This window comes from Vanellus vanellus (assembly GCF_965231255.1).
Source record: "Vanellus vanellus genome assembly, chromosome: 7".
Taxonomy (NCBI): Eukaryota; Metazoa; Chordata; class Aves; order Charadriiformes; family Charadriidae; genus Vanellus; species Vanellus vanellus.
Window position 1 is genome coordinate 1,397,642 of NC_138912.1, and position 12,110 is coordinate 1,409,751.

The following is a 12,110-nucleotide window of genomic DNA, read 5'->3' on the forward strand; positions in this document are numbered from 1 at the left end:
TTTGATTTCCCATGGCTTGCAAGACTTGTGATCGCCACTGGCTTACAACTTCATTTAACAATTATTTTTACCTCTCTGGAAGAGCCCGGTGTGGCTCAGGAGAGCTGCATGAATTCCGTAGAGACCAGTGCTCTTCACCGGTACGTGTGGTCGGAGGAGGCAGCGGTGACCCAGAAGAATGACGCAGGTCTGTCCGTAGAGCTGAAGATGGACTTCATGGGGGTTTTCATAAGGTTGTGCAAATTTTCCTATTTAAAAAAAAAAAAAAAAAAAGAAAAGTAAGGTGGAGAAAACCCATGAGCTCTTGCTTTTATGACTGAAAGCTCTTCTGTTTCAGTGGCTTGTACCCCTTGTGCTGTTTTAAATGTATGTGCGTATCTCGACCCTACACTGCCATCCCTGATTTCAAATATGAATAAAATGGGGTATTAATATTTTGGGGATTCTCCGTGATTTTAGCGTTTCCTGATGGTGTCAGAAGTCCTCGTCACAGTGTAAGTATGGTGGGGAATGGATAAGCGCTTTGATTTTCCTGTGAAATTCTGTGAAACACAAGAAGTGGTCTGTGCCGGTGGTGACCTGCGTTTGTCAGAAAGCCTCCAAGTTTGGCTCTGTCTTCTTATATTTAAAATGGAGGAATATTAAAAGAAACACAGCTAGTCCCATGACACAACAGAAGGAAATGTGTATATTAAGGCACATTATCATAAAATACTGATAGTGGCCAAGGTAAAACACCTTCAGAGAAGCTCTTCAAGTTTGTGGAAGTGTGTGATCTCATCCCAAATCATATCTGTGTGGCCTATTCATTTCACAGTGCCCTTAATAAATCCTAATCTCACTTCAGGTGCCTCAAATTAAAACGTGTTCCTCTCTTGTTATTAATACCTGAGAAAAATGACGTTGTCGGGAGCGACCGCGTTTCATTGTTCATCAGAAGTCTCCTCAGACGACGGCAGAGCCCGTCCTCCGCGTTACCTTCTCCTGTTCTTATAGGAAATCGCTTTGTTGAGCTGAAAGGGGAACCCGGATAACGATGAGAAACAACAAAACCATTTTAGGCTTTAGCTTAAATCACAGAGCACCTTTTCAGGGATGCCGGATTTATTCCTTTCGGCTGTCGGTGGTAGCAGAGACGCGGCTCCTGGTCCGTTCTGGGTTCCTCGCGCGCCTGGCGCACCCGGAGGGGGACGCAGCGTGGCCGGTGCCGGGGCGGGAGCGAGCGAGACGCCCCCGTGATCACGGGGATGCGCCACCGCCAAAAGCAGGAGCACCTCTTCTCGGAGCCGGGGCTTGGAAACAGCTTTTGTGTATCCCGTGCATAATGCAGAAAACTCCCGAGGAGCTGAGGGCCACCATCACATGTTTATTTATATCCCATTTTCACCATGTATAAAAATTATCAGAATACACGCGTTAGCATTGTGGATATAAATGAATTGGCGTTCGTGGGCTCTGAGCATCCTGACCTCGTTGACGATGTCCCTGCTCGTTGCAGGGGGGTTGGACTAGATGGCCTTTAAAGGTCCCTTCCAACCCAAACCCTTCTGTGATTCTGTGATTCGATGTCTAATATGTCAGAGAAAAACCTATCACAACTTTTTAGTACAGTCCGAGATGAGTAGAGGTGCTTTTTGCTTTCCCGTGTTATCCTTTCAAGGGGTATAGCGTATAGCACACAATATCCCTTAATGTTCTAATTATTATTGTTTATATATTACTTTAATAAAAGATAACTACGGTCAGGAAGGCCTTGGAGGTTCCAGGTGCCTTTGGTGTGTCCAGAAGCTCAGCTCCAGGTCTGTCCTTTTCTCCTGCCGATGGTCAGGGGAGGCTGTTTTGGGGGGAGGTTAGAGGTGAGGTTGGCGTGGCCTCCAGGCACTGAAAAATGAGGCCATTTCTGATGCCAACGCCAGAAACCCTTAGAGAAAAAGGAGGCCTGGTGCTTGGTTTGGTTGTGTTGCCCCGGGGAAGACCTGCGTGGTGAGACCAGGGAGGTGCAGGAGGTTCAGTCTGTCGCTGGGGATAACTTCACGGCTGATTTGGAAGTTGCACAAGGACAATGGCCACGAACGTGTGACCATCATACATTAACCAGCACGCGGTGGGTGCCAGGAAACTGTAAGTCCAGGGGAGATGAGGTAGGGAGTTACAGCTCATACCCCCGCAGCACTGCCGAGCTCCGCCTGTGCCTTGGGTGCAGCTTTGGAGGGAGCATCGCTCTGCGCAGGTCACTCACAGAGCGCACACACAGCTTTGAGCTCCTGCGGGAAACTTTGATAAGCGCCGGGCTCCGTTAAGTGGTCGGAGTTGGTGGTTTTTCTCAGGAAATACAATTTTTTCCAGAATTAGTTATTTCTTTTCTGCAATATATCTAAATCTGCCTACGCTGGGATTCACACCTCAAAGCGCCTTACCCAAGCTACGGCAGGGACAGCCAAACCGACCTGCCTCCCATCGCGGCGGCCGCAAGACCTCGCCAAAAAATAGTTTGGGATGGAGCTCACCTCTGTGAGGTGGTGTGGCAGCCGCCGGACTGGGGGAGTCAGCCCCCATCGCTACGGGACCCCGAGGAGAAGCCAATGTAAGAGAAGACTGAAAAAAACCCCACCGTAAAAGCCTCAGACTTTGCCCGGTGCAGTTAAGTGTAGAAAGGGAGATGATTATTCTGCACGATCACGCGAGGAGGGGGTAAGCGTAGCGGGAGATGATGTTTACTAGACCTGAACAACTCCACGAGAGCAAATCAGACTAAACTGATTTTCATGAGTTAGGCGTTAATTTCCAGGACTCTCTTTTTACCTTCTAAAATGAGGGCACTCTTCCTTTTATCTGGGTAACCAAGAGGAAAATCTAATTATTCCTGACTTAAGTAACCCGTTGAATTTTTTTTCTCGATTGGTTTCAAGAGAGTAGTGCTCCGGGTGGATTGTGACTGGATTGTTCAACTTATTTTGCTAGAAATTTTGTTCAGCTCTCCGGGACTCCCCGTGTTTCCTAATACCTGTCACATTAAAACAAGTGCAGTCCACCTTTTGGGTCCTGGGCTCACCGGGATCACTGGAGGGGGATTGGTTTGTCCCAGGTCACTGCCCCAACGCGGGGGTGGAGGCTGCCGGGGGTCACCCCCCCTCTTGTCTTCCCCTGACCCAACACAGGTTTTCTAACCCTGGTCTCTGCAGCAGCGACCACCCCCGAGCCCCTCCACCCGGGGGTCTCCAACTCCCACCTGGGGGACATTTGACCAGAAACACTCAAACTAATCGCCAGCCCTTCACAGCTCACAGCATCTCTCAATCTGGAGGTAAGTGCTGAGCCTGATCCCGTGATGAGTCCCACCTGCCCTGTCCTGGTCCCCCCTTCCCCCGGAACCGCCTGCGCCAGGGCTGGGCGAGAGGAGACGACTCGGGGCTTCTGGTGGGGCGTGTGGGGGCCGATGCTCCTCAGCCTGTGATGGGCAGTGATGGTCTGGCTGCTGAATAAGGTCAACTTATAGTGGATTTCTGAAAATGAGAAGGAAGAAAAAGGTGTGTGTGAGGGAGGCTTGCCTTTTCTGGTGTTGGTAAAGTTAGAAAAAAAATCTGGAAAGATCCTAAGTGGTCCTAAAGGAGCCAATAAAAATTGCATAACGGCCTGGAACTTGCTATTTCTACAGGGGAAGCAAAGGGAAAAATAACAAAAACTGAATCTTCAACAAGATTTTTAATAAATACAGACTTTCTTTGTCATAATAAGAAGAAAACCTTTGCTATGTTTTAAAGTACTGAGAAACCAAAATGCAGTCAGCAGCGGAGTCCAAGACTGCCGTAGCAGCAGAGGACAGAGTTAAAAATTAATGTGGGAAAGCGGGCAGCAAGAATGAGGTAAAACACCTTCAGAAAGAAGCTGCTCACGTTGGTTAAACTTTCAGCGTATTGGATTTCTTAGGACCAGAGAATCTTTTTATCAAAATGAAAAAAATGTTGATCCTACAGCATTTGTTCAACACCGCTCTATTTCTGTAAACCAGGTCCTGGTCTGCTTTGTTGAAATAGTTACGGAAATGAAACTTTGAATATTTGGGGGGAAAAAAAAAAACAACCCACCCCCACCCCCCTGTTGCTCTAGGCCACCCCCTGCGCCCAGGAGCCTCAGCTGTGTATAATCACTCCTGACGGGCCGAGGGCTGGTTTGGCTCTCTAACCCTGCAGAGATTTCAGCCACCCCCAGGCAGCTCATTCCCTGCCCCACTGCTCCTAGCAGGAAAGGGTTTCCCCTTCCAACGTGACCTTCTCTTGCTGCAGTTGAAGTCCGTTACGGCTTGACCCATATGGGCGTGGAAAGCAACGTACATACTTTTTATTTTGCCGGGAAACTTGATATATTTGAAATGGTTGGCTCTTTTGTCAGAGCAACACCCAGCCTTGGTATGGGAGAAGGAATCGGGGTCTCGCCCCTGTCCAGGCGTGTGTGCCGGACGCACACGGTACCTGCCCTCTGCTCCCACGGCGATGCTTGTCCGGTACTGGTTTTGTTGCTTCTCATCAGAGTCCCCGTTTCTTCCGTGTCCTGCTTCATTGCTCCATGAGTTCACATCTGCGATGGACTTGGTGTTCTTTTGCTCAGGTAAGTGCCTTGGGGGTTTCGGATATCTGCTCTTTCTCAATTTTCAAGTTCGTTTTAAGAAAAAAAAAAAAAAAAATTACAAAGCATGTATGGTTCCCAGCTCAACCAACAGCATAGAGGGAACAGCCCAGAAACCTCAAAAATGTACCCCAAAGAGGACATGTATAGCAGATAAATTTGTAAGTTGGTTGGGTCGTTGGGAAATGGCTCGAGGAAGAGGAATGAATTTGAGCCGACCACAGGGTACATAGATCCAGAGGGAGTTCTGGTTTTGCCTCCCCCACAAACAAAACACTGAAAATTAAGGAAGTTGTAATTTAAAACTAAGTTAAGGTGAAATGACCTGCCAAAGGCTGGAGGTTGCTGCTTATTAGCTTCACGTGCTGATAAAATACTAATATCACTTTGCTTGTATAATGGTGTTTCAAAAGTAATTTGTTTGTTTATGTCCTTAGAAGGGTTATATTTGGCTAAAAATGAGATAAATAGAAGGAAAAAATCAAAGGTGATAATCTTATGGGTTCTTTTCTTTAGGAAAAATGAAAAATACTTAGTGAATAAATTCTGAACAATGTGGGCCATGTGAAAATATGCAAAAGGCTGTTGATGACAGGTTTCTATGGGTTGTGGCTTGGGGTTTTTCTCTGCTTTTTGGCATCCTAACAAGGCTACAGGTTTTTGCGTAGACATTTAGTCGTTCGGCAGCAGTTAAAGTAATTTTGTTTCCCTTTCCTAAGTAGGTTGTGGCTTTTTTTTTTTTTTTTTTTTTTTTTAAAAACTTAGTTCTTGCTATTTTGATTTCTTCACTTGGGTTTACTTCGGTAAATATTACTTTCATCCCATTCCTCTGGGAACACGTTTCTATATTGCTGTGATCATTGTTGGGAGAGCTAATCTCTAGCATAAATGAAGAGAAGTCAAAGAAATGAAAACAAATGATGGCAACGTTCCCAAGAGACTACGAATTTACTTTTCTAGATTCACAGCGAGACGCTTTGCGTTCGCTTCTGTGAGCAATTTAACTTGATTTATCCTTGCAACCGTCAATGAAATATCTATATATTGTATTTCTTCAGCACTGGCTGTGACATCCAGAATTGTTGCCTCTCCACATGCTTTTCATAATGAATACTCTTCTGGCAAGTTTGCTTGTAGCGGAGCTGTTTTGTATCCAGACAGTTTTTCATGGTTTTCCTCTATTTACTTGTCTTGAAGTTGTTATATTTAATAATGTCTTCACATTGGGAAGGAAAATGGGGCAGCAACTAGACACGGAGAATAACGCTTCCTCTCACAAACGGGACCGAGTTTCTGCAGGGTGAGATATATTTGGCTTTCGAAGAGTCTGTGAAAAGTTACTTTGAGAGAGTAAACCGGATACTCGGTCCACCCCTGACTGAATGCTCTATAGTTGATCAAAGTTGTACTTTTTTTGCTCGAGCATCCTATACCGGGGGGCGGGGGAAGGAGACACGAACGTGAAACCCTGCAGATGTCTGTCTGTAGTTTTGGTGTGCGATAACCTGTTTTTTCAAGATGCAAGTTAAAATATGGAGCTGTGTAAGTGAAATAGGTGGATGCATGGAAAATGTGTTGGGCACCCGACTTCTGTGTGTCAGCAGGTGGGTCGCTGCAGTCGCCGCATGTTTGTGACATTGAGAACAGTAGGTTGCGTTTTTTTTCTGAGCATCCACATCTAATCGTTGATTAATTAATGCATTGATAAAGAGTTTTGTTGATGTTCATTCTGACATCAGCGGGGTCAGGCTTCACCTGAAGGGTCATAAATGCGTACGTTTGGAAAGTAGCAAAGACAGCAGGGACTTTGGTCTTCACTTCTCAGCTCTTTCCTGTTCTCCTACATCCCTGCAGAAGCACCTGATGCCTTCCCAGACTGTAGTCCTTTCATGCTGACAATATTATTTTTTATCTAATTTCCAGTCCAAATGCAACCGTAGAAAACACGTAACAATTGTTCTTTCCCTCTTTTAGTGGTTATTTGCCTGGCGCCTGCCAGGTGCCCCAGCCCTGTCATCACTCACCCAGGGTATGGCAGATTTCTTCCAGGTTAGACACTCGTTTTTGCGATTTGCTCTTAGCTCCTCTTTGTATCTGCCACAGTTCATATCTATGGAGGGGGTTTCAGTGATCACAGCAAAAGATGATCATTAGATGCAGTTACCGTACAGGTATAAGGTAAATTTAAGTCTTTAATTTTTCTGCTTGAGCGTCCCCTTTGTTTTAGCATAAATTAATCCCCAGGTGCCTCATCTCACATTTCTTATTGTTAAGCATTTCCCATTGCTGTTCCTCCTACCTGCCAGGTTCTCACTCTCTGCCATTTAAGCCTCCTAAGCTTGAGTCGGGTTCCTGAGCACATCAGGGGTGAGGACGTGGTGGAGACCATGCAGAGCCTTGACGCTGATGCCGCGTAGCCCCAGAGTTTCTCCAGCAGCACATCCCGGTGTTTCTGTCCCATGATGCTTCTTCCGATTCCCTCCCACCTTTCACGCGCCCCGACACCTCCATCTAATCCAGCAGCTGCTCTGGCATCCTCCTCAAAAGCTCTTCTGAAGCCCAGATGCATCACGTGGACTGTGTTTGCCTACATATTGCCTAAAAAACATCCGTGTTCTGCCCTGCTCAGCCATGGGGCCATGAGCTGCTCTGCTTGGGCTGTTCTCCACCTCTTTCCTGCTGTTTCTCCCCATTAAAGATGTTTGCACACTGATCATATCAAAAGTGTCAGGGTTTGCTTACGCCTCATTTCTGACCCGTTGCATCTCCATACCCCAGTGTTGGGCAGCATTTACCTTGTGGGGAAAAAAACGAAGGTTGGTTTTTTAACTCCAGTTAGGCAGCTGTTCCCGTGCTCTCATCTTCACTGAGGATCACAACACATTCCCCTCTTCTTCTCTTTCTTTTTAAAAAACTGAATAACTTGTCAGTATTTAACTCTGAAAATTATTTTCAAGATACATATCACAATGTCTTCTATAGTTGATTTCTTTTGAGATAGCGTCTGATTAAAAAAAAAAAAGGTACAGTTTTTCTTTGCTGATTCAGCCTTTTTCTTATTTGCAGGCTCTGAGCGTTCCCCCATCTTTGTGAGCTTGTTATTTATCTAGAGAGAAAGCAAGCCTGTCCTTGTGAGTTCTTTCTGTCTTGAAAAGGTGTCTGAAATTCGCATTTCAACTGAAGAGTCTTCAGTTCTACTCTACATCTGAGTTGCTTTGCTGTAAGGACCAATCTATATCTTTCTAAATTAATTTTTCCACATTTGCCTGTTGGGACCTATTTTTCTTCAGCCGTCGCTGATTTTGAACCAAACCACTTTGGGGTTAAGTAATCAAAATTTTTCGGATTTTTTCCTTGCATATAACTAGCTCTTCTATGAATTCCCAGCGTTTATCAAACCTATTCTTAACACAGCATCATCTTCTGTTAGTGATATCTATATCACATATTCAGCTATAGCAGCTCTCCTGTGAAACCCTCTCTGTTGTTGCTTTCATGGCAGAGCGCAATTGCGGTGACATTTGAATTCCAGTATTGTCCATACTGATCTGAGAACCTCCACTGACCTTCCCTCAAACCTCTGCAGTGTCTCCTCCTCGAATACATGCAACAAAATAAGACAACTTCAAGGGGTGCGCGTTAGAGGCCACGTTCTTTGCCACCTCCCCCCAACTTTGTGAGCAGCGTAAATTCCTACCGATACTAAATCAAGTCGGAACTGCCCAAAGAGCGGCGGAACGACTTGACGAGGAAGGGGGAAAGGGAGGGGAGCACGGGGAGGTCCCGGGCAGCCCACGGTGCGGCAGTCTGGAAGGCAAGCTGCAAGCCTGGTGTCACCGTGCTCTTAGGTCAGGCTTTAGCTGATGAGGCAAAATGTCTTTTTTTATATATTCCTCCTTTTCGTACTTTGTAGAGAAAAGCTTTTCCCTGGCATCACAGGAAAGCAGTGTTCCTGCTTGGAACAACCACTCCATGAAAAGCAAGAATATATTTAACGTTAAAGAGCATTTTTAATAAAGACCTTCTAAGGTCTTTATTAAAGTGGTAAGCTGAGACTTTCAAGGGCTGTGCTTTGTTTGTATTAAAAATATTTTTCCATAAGATGTGATATTTTTCCTCCTAGAAAAATGAAATATTGATTTAATAATTCAAACGTAGTCAACTGGAGGTTGATATGTGTAACCTGCATACATCTTCTTACAATTGCAACAAAAAGCTGCAACAAAAGCTGCTAATGTTTTCTTGAGAATGATCAAAGCAGCTGTAATGTTACCAAGTGGGGAAATTCTCCTCCCTGCAGCTCCCGACAGCGCTGCTCAGAGTGAAGACTCCGCTCAGAGCGGGGTGACGGGCACAGAGAGGCACAGGGACTGTGCCGAAACCTGTCCACAGAATCACAGAATGGTTTGGGTTAGAAGGGACCTTAAAGCTCATCTCATTCCACCCCCCCGCCCCGGGCAGGGCCACCTCCCCCCAGCCCAGGTCGCTCCCAGCCCCGTCCAACCCGGCCTTGACCACCCCCAGGGATGGGGCAGCCACAGCTCCTCGGGGCACCCTGCGCCAGGGGCTCACCGCCCTCACAGGGAAACATTTCCTCCTAATATCTCATCTAAATCTCCCTACTTTCAGTTCAAAACCATTCCCCCTCATCCCATGGCTCCCCTCCCTGACCCAGAGTCCCTCCCCAGCTCTCCCGGAGCCCCTTTAGGCACTGGAAGGGGCTCTGAGGTCTCCCCAGAGCCTTCTCTTCTCCAGGCTGACCCCCCCCACCTCTCCCAGCCTGTCCTCCCAGCAGAGGGGCTCCAGCCCTCCCAGCATCTTTATGGTCCGTGGTTAAAAGAAATAGGTTTGGATGTTTTGTCAGGAAGGCCATAAAATAGCAAGGATAGAAACTTTAGAAGAATTCAAGCAATGCTAATGAGCTGGTTTTGGCAGCACCATGTGCAATGTTTCTTCTTTCCACTCTGTTGCCATTTAATACTTATAATCCTGAAGGAGATTAAAGGCATTTAATTCATTCATAAGTTTCTGTAAGTGGCCTAAGGTGAAATTCATGCCTTAATTAAAATCTATTATTTACAGACCACTGGAGACCTCTCTTCTCTCTTCCGTTTCCTCGTTTAATACCTTCTAGAGGGAGTATCAGTTTGATTTCCGCCCCGGCCCCGCTCGGCCCTCAGAAGCGCACAGCAGGTGATGCTGACACGCGCGTCGCGGCGGGAACCAGCGAGCAGCGATGCTGGGCGGTGAGCGGGAGGAAGGTGTCTCTCTTCTTCAATTGCGTGTGACCGTTTGCTGGAGGGAAACAGCATCACGCTGGTGTTACCGCGTGAAGGGAGGGTCGGTCAGTCGGTGCTGGTGGCCGTCCAGGCCCTGTCGGCAGCTGACGGAACCCCTCCTGCCCCCCACCAACAGCAAAGAGCCTCTCTGGGCAGCATGAGCTGCTCTGGGAGGTCCCTCCTGCCCTCCTCGGGCCAGGAAGAAGCCAAAGGGCAGTCTGGCTACCGAAACTGCTTCTGTTGGATCTTACTCTTCTTTTTGAGCGTATTACTGCACGTTTGGAACCTGGTCATCCCTTCACCCCCCACTGAGAAGTAGGGGAGGGGGAAAGATAAAATCCTGAACACATACATTCCCCAGGTGGTTTTCTCCATGTTTATTGGCTTGCGGCAAGTACTGGGGACAGTTATTACTCGTCATCTGCAGCACCAGTCTCCTGAGGTGGGATCCTGTCTTAGGAGAGATCCTTATGCTGTTTAATTCTTGCAAGTTATACATTCTTCTCCTTTCTCTATCGGAAAAGCCACAGGTTTCATGAGTATTTGGCCTCCTTACAGGAAAGGTGAAATAATTTTCAGCAATGAAATGTCCTCGTTCTTCAAGACCAAATATGTAATCACCTGGTAACTCCGAGCAAGCACAGCTGAACGCAGCACAGATAAGAGAGATGCTGTAGTCAGTCCGTATTTATCCTGGAGATTGGTTTTGGAGAACGCACGCCCCCGGGCAGTCTGTATCCTTCATGCTGGGTGGGGGAACGGCCCCAAAAGAGCCTTCATCTGACATCTGGGAAACATAACTTCTTGTGGCGCTGGTGGGGCTGGCACCTCCGCTTCTCTGGGTCTCTGAGCGTCTGCACGGTGTCTGCAAAAACAGTACAGAACAAACCTTCGCCCTCTGCTGCTTTCCACGGGGGAGGTTTAGATTGGATGTCAGGAGAAACTTCCTCACGGAAAGGGTTGTCAAGCGTTGGCACAGGCTGCCCAGGGAAGGGGTGGAGTCGCCATTCCTGGGGGGATTTAAAAGATGTGTAGACACGGTCCTGAGGGCCGCGGTTTGGTGGTGACTTGGCGGTGCTGGGTTAACAGTTGGACTTGATGATCTTAAAAGTCCCTTCCAACCTAAACGATTCTATGATTTTAATTAGAAGTTGTTCTCCATTCTGGCAATCTCCATGTATTATTCTGGTCTTAAAGCAGTCGCTTATAAGGGATGCTGTAACTTTTCCCCCCCGGATAACTTTCCATCCGTGCAGCTGCCCCAATGCCACCGCAGGGCTTCGCCCACTCGCACCCCACCACAGCTGAGCGCTGGGGACCTAAAAGTAAAGTTAATTTCTTTGCATTGGAATCACTTTGGTGGGTATTGGTTCAGAGGGTAATAAATTGCTGTTGTCGATGAGCAATGAGAGGTCCCAGCAAAGCAGAACTGATCATCTCCGCACCTGACATTTAGCGCAGACACGCACAGATGAAGCGCTGATGGGCACTTTGGCTTTTCACAGGGGACAATTAGGGGTGGCAGATGCATTCTACAGATAGTACCTTTGTCAGTGCCCATTTGCACCAATGCTGGCTAATTAGAAATTATTAAATCTTTCAAATCTCTGTCATCTCTTCATGTTGTTAAAGCCTCTGCAGTTGCTACGAATGAAGCGGATTTTCTAACATGTCAACTTTTGAAATTGTTACACCAAAATCCCTGTTGCCCTAGGTTGCTTTGGAAAAGGCAGATCAGTGTACTGCTTTAAAATTAAAGGATTTGCTTTAGGCAATTTAAAAAAAAAAAAAAGTCTTTTTTTGACTTTTTAATTTAAAATAAAATGCAATCTACTAATTTCAATACTGAAATTAAAAGCATGAATATTCTGCTCGCTGTTTCCATGAACTGCATGAATGACTTTTTTTCTCTTTTTTTTTTTTTTCAATTTAAGCAAAAACCCCCAAATGCAGAGCAGTAAATAAAACACAAACTGACTGATTTATAACCTGCCAAAGGGTCTTCCTCATTCCTTGTGCTGGAGAGTCGTTGCTGATGTAGGAGGGGCTGCGTGGGGCTTGGGTAAAATGACGGAGGAAGGAGAGGCAATACCAGCCCGCCGGCTAACGAGGGTGGCTTGCACGGGGGATTTCTGTGTCATTAAAGAAAAATTAAAAATCGGAACTTACACTTTTCCATTGTGATTTTAAAATTTCACTTTGGAGATG